At 32.1% G+C, this 15,552-nt stretch overlaps 1 pseudogene across 1 annotated transcript; it reads left to right on the plus strand.

Moving 5' to 3' along the window:
• Positions 1 to 2,232: 2,232 nt before the first annotated feature.
• On the plus strand, positions 2,233 to 12,457 carry LOC149061667 (uncharacterized; annotated as a pseudogene). Its single transcript, XR_016189303.1, has 5 exons — positions 2,233 to 2,248; positions 2,327 to 2,568; positions 2,886 to 4,692; positions 4,751 to 4,991; positions 11,636 to 12,457. The product of XR_016189303.1 is annotated as an uncharacterized LOC149061667 (transcript).
• The last annotated feature ends 3,095 nt before the right edge of the window (positions 12,458 to 15,552 follow it).

The following is a 15,552-nucleotide window of genomic DNA, read 5'->3' on the forward strand; positions in this document are numbered from 1 at the left end:
TATTATCACTTATCACTTATTATGTTATCAGTTATCATTGATCGCTTATCATATATGACTGGGAAAAAAACTACAAAATAACTGATCGACACCCTCTTATAACATTAACCCACTAGGCCATTTAGCGTTATTTTCACTAAATTAAGTAGACGAGATTTAAAAATATACAAAAAATATATTTATTTTAATAAAAATATAAAATATACAAAATATTATTTATCATAAATTAAATATATTTATCACAATAAAAATATATTTAATTTAAAATATTATGTAGGTATAATATTATCATAATAAAAAAAAAAAATAAAAATATATTTAATTTAAAAAAATTATTTTTCACCTTCGTGGTATTCAAAGGCATCCATATGGATGTTCAATACCTCGAAAGCCCCGTCATTGTACCATTCATCATTTGCTAACATATTCTCAGCCAGGATAACCTAGCCATCCTCCACCCAACCAGTTTCATTTTGGGACGGTTGTGTCGTGTTTAATATCCTCCCGTTAATGAGCAAGTCATATTCAGGAGGTACTATGTTTGACATACTTTGTGATAGCGGAGTTGTTCTAAGCCATTCGTCTATCTGCGATTGTCGTGGTGGTGACGGAGAAAACTCCATGGCTTCTATCAAATTCACTGCGTATGATCCCGGTATTCTAGATGAAAACATATCGGGCGACAACGAACGATTTACCTGTGAATCTTGATAGGTGGAACCACTACTATCTTCGGATTGAGTCTATTTAAAAATTATTATTTTATATTATATAGAGTTTAAGTAATAATTTTATTTAAAACTTACCATCTCAGAATATCCGACGGGAGGATCCCGTCTCACAGGAGGGCTCCGTGGTAAGAACACAAATCGTTGTCCGCACTGGCTTAAATCTACGGGTCTTGATGACGGTCCTGGTGACGGGCTATTATTCAGCTAAAAGCAGATTATGCAAATTTTATAATGAATTATAGGTCTATTGATATATACAAACTTACTGTTTCATTTGCTGGAAAAAAATAAGGGGGAGAATGCGGTGTTGAAGGTGAAAACATGTCCGGCGAAGAATTTAAATGTTCAAGTGGCGACAACGTACGATTTATTTGTGAATCTTGATAGGATAAGTACCCACTATCTTCGGATTGAGTCTAATTAAAAATTATTATTTTATATTATATTGAGTTTAAGTAATAATTTTATTTAAAACTTACCGGTGGTGTCGCTGCAAGAACTCTGATATAATCATCTCCTCTAAGCCACGGCATACTTGACGATGAATTATTAGTCATCTAAAAATCGAGTTATATGTAAATCTTAAACAATTTATGAATAGTGTAAAAAAACAAAAAACTTACATTTTACAGACGAAAGATTTGATAAATAAAAATCGTATATATGTGTAATATAAGACTAAATAACAAAAACTATAACAAGTAAAGCACAGGGTGAATCTCACACTAAGCACTCGTCAAGACTGATGCTCATACACTGCCGATACGATCTATTTCAAAGAATTGTCGTAATATGGGTCATCCTTTGGCGGTAGATACCCTTCCTTTTACCGTTATGCCGCTTTCTTAGGCCATCTCTTTATGTCATTGATAATTTATTAGATGTGACCGATTTATATTTAGGCGGCTGACCCTCCCTTTTATATAACACTCTTTTACCGTTATAAGTGTGCCGCTATGGTATATTCGATATGGCCGATTTCTATGTAGGCGGCTTTTTCAAAGATTTGTCGTTATATGGGTCATCCTTTCGTGGCAGATACCTTTTGTGACATTCCTTTACGAGATTTAAAAATATATTTGAAAACTGTCCTAATGAGCCTACATTCGTAGATGGCCACTCCTTTACTACCACTTCCTATACCACTAGCGCATGCGTACTGTAAAAAGTCTTTAATATTTAAAAACTGCCCTAAGGAGCCTACATCCCTTCAGTACGTATATCGCCTTAAACCGTTGAACACGTATATTTTTCTTTTTGCGAACTAAGCCATTAAAATATTGTTAGCAAGTTTTACTGTTCAACATTATTTACACAGAACTCATAGTGTTTATTTTTGTTAAAAATAAAATTTGAAAAAATGTTTAAATGCGAGCAGTGTCCATCCACGTTTACGCGTAAGGGTAATTTGACTGCTCATCAAAAAAATCACAATGGTGTTCGTTTTTCTTGCACTATTTGCGCATCGACATTCAGTTACAAGACACATCTCAATAGGCATATGAAAAATGTTCATGGTATGTATATTTTATGAGCTGTTAGGTTAAGTTAGCTTGATTTAATATTTAATTCAATATTTATTTTTTAATCTGTAGAACGCGTCAGACCTCAACTAGGTGAAATCGCACCGAATAATGTCAATAATAATGAACTGGACAAATATTTTAATGATGGATATGATGATATGTTCGCTGAAGTGTCTGAAAATGATCAAGGTGTCGTACCGGTTCAACGTCAACCAGCACAGCAAAGTGTTACCCGGCCTACTCCACAAGGTTATATTCAGGTTGCTCCTCAAATATTTGTCCCCGATGACCCGGCTGGTGGATCGAATGCGGTACCCGAAAACGGCGATATTATTTGTATGAACGCAATGGACGAATTTGAGAATACAGGTTAGTTTTATTTATAAGAATTAATTAGATTTTAAAAGACCTGGTGATTTTTCCTCCGTAGATTATTATTTTTTTTGAGAAATATTATCGTAAGATTTAAAATAGATTTTTGAAATACGTGACATTAAATTATTTGTAAATGTCACAAGTTAAAAAAGATAAATAGCTGTTTCGTTAGATTTTATTTATCAGTCGTGGGGTTAATTGGATTTTTTAATAGATTAGCCAATTTATTATTTTCATTAGATATTAATATTAGATTCTTCGATCGCTCGAGCCCGAGCTGAACAAATTATTAAAAACACGCGTTCAGCAAGGGGCGATTAAATTTAATCTTAAGCTCGAGGCAACGTATAACCGGCCCAACGTACCAAACTCGTCGGAGAACTGGACATTCAAGACTTCGGCGGTAGAACTTTTTGCGGATAGTGAAAATCACTGAGAGGGCTTTTATAAAGTTGTTGAAGGAGGAGGAAGAATATAAATCACGAGGAAGTGGATTTATATTAGAGAGCATAGATGGGTTATATTGTTAGCGGTCTACAAATATACTCCGATGGGCGGATCATCGTATATCGAGTTGCCGGCCTACATAGAAAGGAAACGGAGCACCATCAACCCGCAAAACACGGATCAGGAGTGTTTTAAGTGGGCGATTTTAGCGAGGCATGTGACTGAAAACGTATCGGATAAATATAAATATTACGTCGGAGAAAATTATAAAAAGCACGAGAAAAAATATAATTTTGAATGTATATCGTTCCCTACATCTCTATCAGACATCGCTAAATTTGAGAAAAATAACTCGACTGTCTCTGTGAATGTGTATGGGTTGGATAAAAAGTTCCAGCCACCGCGTAAATATCCAACGTACGAGGTGTACCCGCTACGTGTCGTCGATGATGAGAAAGCCAACCACTTTGATCTGTTGTTGGTGTGACGGACGTCGCCAACTCTCACTACGTGTATATTTCGAATTTTTCCAGGCTGGTCCGCGCTCAGAAAACCAGACACACTGAGAGTGTCGTGTTCTGTAAGAGATGTTTTATGAGTTTCGACGACAGACGTCATAAATTCAAGTTGAGTGGGCAGGAGGCCCTGGACCAATACAAATTGATTTGCGGAGCGCACAAACCAATTTTACCAGAGATGCCTAAGGAGGGTGATTGTGTTGAGTTCAAGGCGTGGAAAAACACGGTTAGGCATCCGTTTGTCATTTACGCGGATTTTGAGGCGATCTTGGCGAAGACGGAGGAGGCAAGAGGGGATAGTACCACGATTACCCAGAAACACGAAGGTATTTGGTGAAAGCGAGCGAAGACGTACCGGCAGAGTTATTGCTTCAACACGAGATACCGACGGGGCCGGTAATCTACAGAGGCAGAGAAGACAGGACGGACGTAGCGAGACATTTTGTGGAGACGATAGTTGAGGTGGCCCTGAAAATTGAAAATCTCATGAAGACGAATATCCCGATAAAAATGACTGAGGGTGAAGAAAAAACACATCAAGAGTGTATGAAGTGTAATTTATGCAAATGTATATTAGTCGGGGACGATAAGGTTAGGGATCATGATCATTTGACAGGCAAATTTAGGCAGACCTTGTGCTCTAGGTGTAACTTAAAGTTGCAACAGCCTAAATTTGTACCTGTCTTTTTTCATAATCTCACAAACTACGACTCTCACTTCATAATCACCGAACTTGGGTATGATACTAAGACGATCAACGTTATACCTAACAGTGATGAGAAATATATATCTTTCTCGAAATATATAAGTAGTACCTTCACTGTTCGGTTTATCGACACGTTCCGGTTTATGGCGTCGAGTCTGTCGTCACTGGCTGAAAATTTGCTTACACCCGAACATGAGAACTTCCGTGAGACAGCCAAACATTTTGTCGCCGGAGATATGCCGCTCGTGACTCGTAAGGGGGTGTACCCGTACGAGTACACGGATAGTTGGGAGCGGCTAGAGGATACTAGGTTACCGAGTAAGAGGAGCTTTTACAGTACGTTAACAGAGAGCGGGATTAAGGAGAACGAATTTGACCATGCTAAGGAGGTATGTTTACACTTCGCATGTATTTAGATCTATATTTGAAAATTGTTGTGTGTTACAGGTATGGAGTCATTTTAACTGTAGGACACTCGGTGATTATTCCGACCTGTACCTGAAAATTGACGTGTTACTACTGGCAGATGTTTTTGAGAACTTCCGCGACTTGTGCATGAAGACGTATAACTTAGACGCTGCCCATTATTTTACTGCCCCAGGCTTAAGCTTTGACGCAATGTTAAAGTTCACGGGGCAAAAGCTGCAGTTGCTGGACGAGTACGACATGTTGTTGATGTTTGAAAATGGTCAGTATATAATTTTTTTAAATGTGTATATAATAATCAAATACATTTTTTAAATAGGTATACGTGGGGGTTTGGTGCAGGCGAGTAAGAGGTATGCGAAGGCAAACAATAGCAAGGTCCCAGGCTATGACGATACGAAAGATAAATCGTGGATAATATATCAGGAATTAAAATAATATTAAAATAATTTAATAGGTTTTTTAAATGTGGCTTCTTATTTTTTAGTGAATGTTTTTAAGTACAAATAGTTACACCAAATAATAACAATTATGAAGCAAATTAAATTAAATGAAATAAATGCAATTTACCAATATACCTTTTTATATTATAAATTATATTATTACAATTTTAACATAAGATAACACTATATCACAATCCATTTATACATAATATGTATAATATTATCTAATACAATATAAATTTAATATAATAAAAACATAATCAATATTATATTAATATTTAATTACAATAAAAATTAAATTAATAAAATCAAAATAATATCTTGTACTCCCTAGTAACTATTATTTCTTTGGTCCCGGGTAGAAAGGGCTTAAGTCAATTTGATCAACTTTTTGAGACAGCAGTATCAATGTTTGAAAATTCCTACGTGTAAGTTCATTATATTCTTACATATTTAAGGTATTTTTATATTGTATATATTGCATTCTGAATACATTTAACCATTAAAATTCTTGATACTATGAATATTTACCGAGATAACTGTAGTTATGCCCTTTTGATTTCACTAGTTTTGACTTAAGCCTTTTTGTTCACGACTTATGCCCTTTTTATTTCACTTATTTTGACTTATGTCTTTTTGTCCATGACTTTTAAAATAAAATAAATTATCAGATAAAAATGTCACTGAACAGGTACATTAATGTTTAATACGTAGAATATAGTAATAAACTAAAAACCAATAATTATAGTCATATTGACCATTTGAATAGTTCTTTTTCTCATTTTGTGGTTTTTAATTTAAACTCAAAAAAAAGGTTCGGTTAAACCAAAGTAATTAAACACATTAGCAAAATGAGAATAACAATGTCAAAAATAAATTAATATTGGAGCGCAAACTCATTATCATTCTATCAATAGAAAGAAAGATAGACAAAAATAAATTGTTTTTATAACATCAACAACTATACGTATACTATAATAGCCTATAATATGGTACCACGGAAATAGACAAACAAGTTTTTCTGTTGGTATAACTGCAGTTTAAACTTAACATGATATTATTATGAGAGATGAAAGGTTTCAGTTGTAATCATTACTACCAATTATAATTTTTGTTATAATATTATAATAATAAATTAATTTTTATCATTGACTTATGCCATTTTTACATGAGATATAATTACACTACAAAAGGCGTAAGTCATATTAAGCCTTATGTACCTGAGCGATAAAATGGTATAAACGGCATAAGTCATCATACGCCTTTTCTACCGAACGTAGAAACGATTATGTTTAGATATGCCTTATTTATTTATTCAATAATATGAGTAATATTCTTCACTGACTTATGCCAATTGGACCAAAAAAATCAGCAAAAATAAGCTATAAATCGATTGAAAAAAAAAATTTTGTGAAAAATTGACTTAAGCCCTTTCTACCTGGGACCAAAGATTTATAGGTAGGGTTTTAATATTATTATTAGTAGTAATATCATTCAATTTATTTTATTCCAATATTCGTCAGGTATAGATGATAAAAAAGTCAGTTTGAATAGCCTTTTAGAAAGTAATCTTGATCGACAATCAGTAAGTATATTACCAACTTTCGAAAATAACCGCTCAGACGGTACAGATGATGCAAGAACACAACAATATTTCTTAGCCACTTGCGATAGACCTGGATATGAAGAACTTTCCCAATACTCTATTGGTGAAGAAGAACGATTTTCTACATTTGTAATCAAATTCAGTTTCAGTCCAGTTAACACATTTTCATCAGAGTTTGAACTTGATGTTGATGCTTGAGTGTTTACTTCCATATCATGCTCTCCCCATAAGCTATGTGTATCTTGCAGAGTGGTTACATTGATAACTGGATCTTCTGGGACAGGTTCATTTGTTATTTTTTTAATCTGTTTTTGAACTTCACTCACAGCATTTGCTGCATTTAGTGGACCACTGAAATGCATGCGTTTAAATCGTGGATCCATAATGGTACATGTGGCCAGTATCATATTTTTTTCTACTTTATCAAAACGTTTAGCAAATTCAATTTTTAATCGCTCCTGTAACTGCTTACCTTCATCTGTAGAACATTTAATATCGTAAATTTTTTTACTGAGCATGGTTCGTAATGGTATTATTTTGCTTGCAGTTACGTGCATTTCATATGAAAATTCTTTTGTTGCTAGTTCAAATGGACGAAGTAAAGTTACAGCTTCAGATATGACTGATAACTCTGGTCTAGTTAACATCGTTGGTGAGTTTTCTAGTCGTAATAATGCTCTTGATATAGTTTCTGATAGCACAAGAAATCTTTCCAACATGAAAAAAATAGAATTCCATCTTGTGGGACAGGACTGTATAAGTTTTAATACTGTACTTTCGGTTTTTCTATTACTTTTTTGAATTTTTTTAATAACATCAGCTGCCTTAACACTTTGTTTGCAGTAGGTTATAATCTTCTTTACTTTGTCTATTATGAGAGATATATTTGGTGAATCTTGGAGCGCTTGTTCGACCAATAAATTTAAGCAATGGGCATAGCATTGTAAGGCTTTATTATTCCCAAAGCTATCTTTCACAACTTTTACCATATTATTAGCATGGTCTGTAATAACTGCAATGATAGTATCCTTTGATATCTCCCAGAAGTTCAATGTGTCTTCAAACTTCTCAGAGATATAAGATGCTGTGTGTGATTTGTCCAATGCTGCCAGTCCAAGTGTAATTGAAAGAAGTCGGGATTCATCTAAAACAAAATATAAATATGATTTATTGAATAAATAAACTTTAAAATGCTAAGGAAAAGTTCAAACCTATAAAATGTGCAGTAATTCCTAAATATGATGTAGTGGTATGTGAATCTGTCCAAATGTCTGCAGTTAATGACATACATTTTATTTTATTTAACTGTATTTTAACTATTACGACCATTGCTTCAAATTTTTGATCCATCAATTTGGTTAAATGTTTCCGTTTTGGTGGTTTGTATAGAGGCACTGTTACTTTTAAAAGTTTAAGTAACCCAGGTTTTTCAATTGCATTCAGAGGCATGTTATCTTTTGCAATCATGTAAAGGATAGTATCTGTTACATTTGAATGTCTTATGCCTCCTTCTGAAACACAAAATTAATTAATTTATATAAATGAACAAAAAAAGAAGAAATATTTAAGATTATAAATAACAACAATAAACCCTAAGTTAGTTATAAGTAAAGGCCGGATTTTGCATAAAATGCATGTTGTAATCTACAACATCATAATTTATACATGCAGTAAATGATTGTCCACAAATCATTACTTGAATGATGTAAATATCAACATTTTATACTGCATATTTTTGCATATTCCCTCATTAGTGCATGTTCTGCATATTTTTGCATATTTAAACAAAAAACACAGATTATAGGACATAGGTCCTATTTATTTTATATCACTAATGTATCATCTACCTACTATTTAAATTTAATAAATTTTTACAATGTATCAATGATTAAAAATTAAATTACAATTTAACAAATTAAATTTTTGCATTGCATATCTGCTATATTAATATATTATACATCTTAATTTTTATTTATGAAAATTTTAATAAAATGAATAAGTAATTATCACTGCAAAATTAATATAAAATAGAATAGAATTTTTTTCTTGCATATTTTGACTTTTTTTAGTGCTTGTTTACAATTTAAAATGCATATAAATCCAGCCTTTAGTTACAAGGTTCTTAACCTTTATAGGTTAATTAAATTACCTTTAAATTCTTCAATATTTTTTATGCTTTGCACAATAGTAGGTTGACTAGATAAATTAGTGTTTCTATTGTCTCTAATTGGCCATTGTGTGTTGGTTATTGATATACTTTTACATGGAGTTTGTGGATGCTCTTGAGCTTGTGTCGCCGCCGCGACAACGCGCCATAGTACCAACGACCACACACACACACACACACACACAATCACCTGTTTTGTCATATTATTGTTGTATTTACGTATATTTTATTTGTGTCCCGTGTGAATTATTCAATTATGTAATATGTAGATTAAATGTTATCGCTCGCCGCCGCCGCGCCGGCTACGTGAATATTTAACACGGCCGCCGTGAATCTGTCTTCCACCGTACGTTCGTGAGTAAAGACCAACGCGCGTGTTAATATTAACTCATATAATATAATATTATTTTTTTTATTATATAAATTTATTACAATTATTATTATATTCTCTCGTGCCGTACGTAGTCGCGTTAACACGGCGTATGCCAAAATATTGTTATATTATATTATATTTCCTCTCTAAATAGGGAAAATTGTGTTTTTTACTATAATCATTGGCGCCAGAAGGGCCTACTTATTCTGTTATATAAATTAAATTATTATACCTCTGTGCTGGCGTGAATCGCCAATTTTATTACCTTTGTGTGTTAACACCTTTTGCGTGTTTTTATTTTTATATTATTATTTATGTAGCTAGGCAGCGGCTGGCCAGCAGTGCACCGACAACCTGTGAGTTTTATTTATATTATTATTTATGCTATAATACATATTATTTAGTTGTTAGGCCAAAAGGGCCATCTATTTATTATTAGTATTTGTTGAGTCATAAGGGCCGTACATTATTTTGTGTTATTATTATTATATTTATTTCTGCCATAAGGGCTATATATATATATTATATTTAGTATATTTGTCGTATTTGTTTGGTCATAAGGGCCACGCATTATTTTCATATACACAATCTTTTATATTATTATATTTTGTTGAGCCAGAAGGGCTAATTTTCATATTATTTTGTTGTGCCATAAGGGTCAAGTAAAACTTACATTTTTATACTTGTTCGTTTTATACGAGCTAATAGCTCAAATAGCAGCTTCTTATATTATTATATTTTGTTGAGCCAAAAGGGCTAAGATATACCTATTATATCTTAATATTATTTACCTTGTTCGGCCATAAGGGCTTCGATTTATTGATTATTATATTATTATTTGTGTTGCTGTGATTTTATTTATATTATATTGTGTTTTATTAAATTGTGTATTATACAGCAACTCATACTACCTAAACCGTGTTACCATTTTTTATTATTATTATTTATTTGTAAACACACATTACACACCTACACATATACACGCTTAGAGACAAATACACATAACACACAACACACATTACGTAGCTCGACAGTATTTGCCCGGCGATCCCGACCACTGCTGTTCGAGCTATTGCACCACTACACACCCAGCTATTCCTCGTATATTCAAGATCTAGGTGTTAGTGGCAACTTTTAGGTGTTCGGCGTTCGCGTATTATTTTTATATGCTGCCGGCCCGTACAGCTTGAGATAGGTTTTGGACTTGGTCTTGAATTTGTGGAATATCGGAATCATCATCATTAAAATCCTCCTTTAAAATATAATATAATATAAATTTTGTATAAACATTTTGTTATCACCGATAAACTATTATCAAGCTATTATCATACAAACGTATGCTGTCTGTTTTATATAAAATAAACTTGATTATTCATTTAAAAAAAAAAATGTACTTACATACACACTTTTTGTTTGTTTTTCAATATTTTTCGATATATTTGTATGCCACTTTTGAACATGAGACTTCATGTTCGGTGTGTTTGTCCCTTTAACATTTTTCAAACATATTTTGCATCTGTTTGTGCTGGAATCAATTTTATTAAAATACTGAGCGTATTTAGAAGGTGCCATGATGAATTTTACGTACGATTGGAGATCACGACACCAACACAACTCTAAATTGCCGAGTCTCCAAATCTCCCATACGCTCCAACGTCTATTAGTACAAATTTATAGTCACTGTCACAAATTGCCATTAAAACTGGAGAGAAAAATCCTTTGTAATTATAGCACATTGATCCACTATTGGCAGGTGCTATAATTCTAATATGTTTGCCGTCACATGCACCTAAAATAATAAATACTATCACTGTAAAATCATGTAAAATTCCCAATAGTTTTCAAAAGCACTGTGAAAAACAAATGAAAAAACGGGAATTTTTACGCAAAACTGATTTAACTCAAAATCGATTTTGGTTTTTTGTGTAAACTCTAAAATAAATGACAGTAGATACATGCAATTTTGACTGAATATTAATATGAGTATTTTTTTTATGATTATTAATTATTTATTTATATGATTATTTTTTTTTTAATATTTTTTTTAATTATTGTTAAAAAATACAATAGCAATTGGCACTGTAATACTCACCTATGCAGTGAGGAAAATTTGCTCTCTTAAAAAAACCATTTGCAATTTGATACCACATTTCTTTTGTTGGTTCAGGTAGACATATTTCTTTTAAACAATACCATATTGCAGCACATACTTCTCGGACAATTTCTGCGACAGTACTAATTCCAATCCGAAACACATAATGTAGTTCTGCAAATGAGCAACCTGTTGCCAAATATCTGAAACAATTATTTTTTTCAGGCCTGAATCTTCAGAAAAAATGGCGAAATATACGTGATTCTTTTGTAAAGGCCCACAAAGCAAAGGAGAATAAAAGTGGTTCTGAAGCAAAAAAAAAATGCCCCTACGTTTTCTACGACAACCTTTTATTTTTAAAAGATACGGTGTCGGTGAATTTAACGAGTTCAAATATTACTTCCAATACGGAAATAAATAATGAAGATGAAATTGTAGAAGGTCAACATACAACTGCTCATCCTTCAGATTCCTCGTGGGTACCAAAACGTAATAAAAAAAATAAAAATGATGACATTGGTAGAGAGTTAATAGGAATTTTAAACAAAAATTTAGAAACTAAAAGTGTTGGAGACGACGAAGATCGTCTTTTTTTTATGTCTTTGGTAAAAGACTTTAAAAAAATACCAGAACACTTGCGCATGCAAACGAAATTGGACGTTTTAAAGGTCATTCAAGACGCTCAGAGGCAAAATACATGCGACTGGAATATTCAAAATAATCCACATCGTGGACCTTATCCGGCACAAATGAGATACCATCCTTACAACCATACGCCTATTCAAATATCTATACCTGCAACCACCCCACATCACGAAACTACCATAAATCAATCACCTCTCTCAAATGCAGACTCAACGAACACATACGAATCTCATGAAAGTGAAACTTCTTATATTGACCTTTTTAATTCAATTTCATAAGACAATGATATTATGTTAATTATAATGATAATATAAAAGTAAAATATGTTAAAATAATAATAATGATGAGTAATTTTTTGTAATCATGAAATTTGAAAAATTATAACATAAAATTTAAAAATAATTTGGTTTTTTTATTTACCGTAGTACAATGGTTAACTTTTCTTCAGGCTTAATACTTTTTCGGAATCGTGTGTCTTCCTTCGTTATTGATGTTCTTAAAATCCTCAATAATTCTTCAAATGATTTTAAACTCATTCTCATGTAACCAAAAAACTTGTCTTCATATTTTTTGAGGTTTTCAAAAAATATATCAAAATGCCTGGTTTCATCTTTGGTTTGTAGGAAAGGTATCCAGTATTTTTTTTTCTTTTTCTTTTTTATGTAGCGATCGTGGTTGTAATAAACAGCAATCACTTCTTCAACGTCCATAGTTGAAATGGAGTTGTTAAAGTTGTTTTTAGCATACGGCTACCCGCTGAACCAACCGTAAACTGCGATCAACCGGACGGCTGGACGCATTACGGCTACCCGCTGAACCAACCGTAAACTGCGGTCAACCGGACGGCTGGCCGCATTGCGGGCAACCGGACGGCTGGCCGCATTGCGGGCAACCGCTTAGTGCGTATGTACCCTTACATTTTCAGACGACGCCCAATCATTCCATCCGAGTGATTATTCTGATGGAGGCAGATACGACGAGAGCCGGGTGTACAGAATTGTACATTGGAAAAAAAAAAATGATATCCAATTGTATGTAGAAATAAAATATCCTATTATAAACACTTAAAACTTTTTTTTTTCAAATCTAAATAATAGATTTTCACCGTAGAATATCAATTATTATTATTATTATTATTGTTTAACTGTTTTATAGCTGTTAATATAATATAATACCATTTTAAAATTATCATAATTATTTTTATTATTATTTTGGTACTACGCGTAGTAAGAAGCACTTAGCCTTATCACGAGGCGTGTATTCCTGTGTATTACTCGGTATTATTATTATTATTATTATTTTTTTTTTTTTTTAAATACCTATTTAAAACAGATTTTTTCGTAGAATACCAATTATAATGATTATAACACCTAAAAAAAATATATATTATTTAAAACTACTTATAATTTATATTTATATACATACGCATATCACATAAATATGATTCACCTCATTAAATGCGTATAATATGTATATATATTGTATATATATATATTTAATTTAAAACCTCTTATTTCGACGAAACTATTTATATTATACAACTTGTTAAATGTATATAATATATCATTAGTTTGTATCGATTAAAAACTTATTAACACTATAGGATCGGAATAAAATATAAATAAGAACGTATATGTAATTTTTTTTATTAAAAATTATATTAATAAAAACATTTTATGCAGAAGCTCCATAGTCAATTTCACTCAAAATCTATAATGAAACTCCTGTTGTGCAAACCTTTAAATATCAGGGATACAGGTGGGATGTCTCCCGTGTTATATTTCTCGATGTTTTCAACCGAGACCGTAACTGTCTTTGGCAAGAAGACGTTTATCGTCCCCCCGCTCGCCCCGTCAAACAGTACACACGCCACAGCGCTGCCGAATTTCGTCTCGACCGTCTTCATTGATCGCACAGGGTATACATCATCCTTCCGCAATTCGCCGACGGAGAGATTCACGTTATTTATTATACTTTTGTGATTTAATACCTTTTAAAATTCAAAATAACAAATATCACAGGTTTTCTTTTTTTAGCATTTGCTGTGCAATAACTTAATAGTTTTATTAAATTAAGTTATGCAGCTTAAATTAACTTATACAATATTAAAAGATAAATAACATTTTTAGCTAAATAACAAATATCACAGGTTTATCTTTTTTTAGCATTTGCAGTGAAATAACTTAATAGTTTTATTAAATTAAGTTATGCAGCTTAAATTATAACTTATACAATATTAAAAGATAAATAACATTTTTAGCTAAATAACAAATATCACAGGTTTATCTTTTTTTAGCAGTTGCTGTGCCATATATTTTCTTTCTTTTTTTTGAGTTTACTGAAAAGCTTACTGTAGCATAAGATCTTACAGTAAAAAAGTGTTTTACGATTCTTTCTTTAATATTACATGATTTAAAACATGCAGGAAATAATTCAATACATAAATCATTTACAATTTTATTAATTAAGTTATGAGAAGAGTTATATAATGTATTATATATGTCTTATACTTAATATAGAGAATTTCACAATTACAAATAATTAGAAATAGTTCCATGCACGGATGTTTCAATCCACCTTTATTCAGTAATGTGGTGTATGTCTTAATACTTTCAAACAGTTCATCATTAGGTACATTTTGCTGCAACTTAATCGCACATTCTTTGCAACAATTTTTTAACAACATATTGGTTGTACTTCCAGCAATGTGATATAAACTGTTTAGATTAATTTTACTAATGCATGTTAATATATGGTTGATAGTTTCTGTTTCAAATGCATCACTAGGAAGGTTACTAGCGTTATGTGTAAACATGTCACTAAAATTATTAATATTACTGTGAATACTCTCATAATCGGGATTCTGGAAAAAATCTATAAGATAAGTATCACTGTCCGTTATATAACTACTTCTTTCAACATGGGAAATAAATTGAGAAACTGAGATTGTTTTTAACGCACTAAGACACTGGGTGGCTGTAGGAGTTGCTCCGGATTTTCGTCACATTAGAGAAAAAAACATTTTCAATTGCATCTTGGGTGAATCTATAACAAATCAAGAAATCGAAGCCACAGTTGAATAGAGTTTCTGCAATATCAATCAAAGATAATGATGACATTATAAAACCGACATTTAAAGGTTTCCAACCATTTCCTATAGTTAAGTTCTCAACAAAGGTAATAACTTTCTCTAAAAAATCATATTTAGATTCTTTGTTATTTTTAGTTATTGATGTTTTTCTTAGTTTTGAGGCTGTCAAAGTTAACCATTCATCAATTATTCTAATAAAATGTGCTGTTACTAATGCATCTTGAGGTAAACCCCCTAACTTTACAGCTAATTCAAGAGCAACTGCAGTTTTTAATGAAAAAAATCTTATAGCTGATCCAACATTCATTTTCTGAAAATTATCCGGAAAGATATCTTCACGTTTCATGTGATATAAAGATCTAAGTTCTATTAATTTCTTCTGTCCACAATTTTGTTACATAAGACC

The sequence above is a fragment of the Diuraphis noxia genome, unplaced genomic scaffold, assembly GCF_037042655.1.
Source record: "Diuraphis noxia isolate RWA-SAM2 unplaced genomic scaffold, SU_Dnox_SAM2 contig0001, whole genome shotgun sequence".
NCBI lineage: Eukaryota > Metazoa > Arthropoda > Insecta > Hemiptera > Aphididae > Diuraphis > Diuraphis noxia.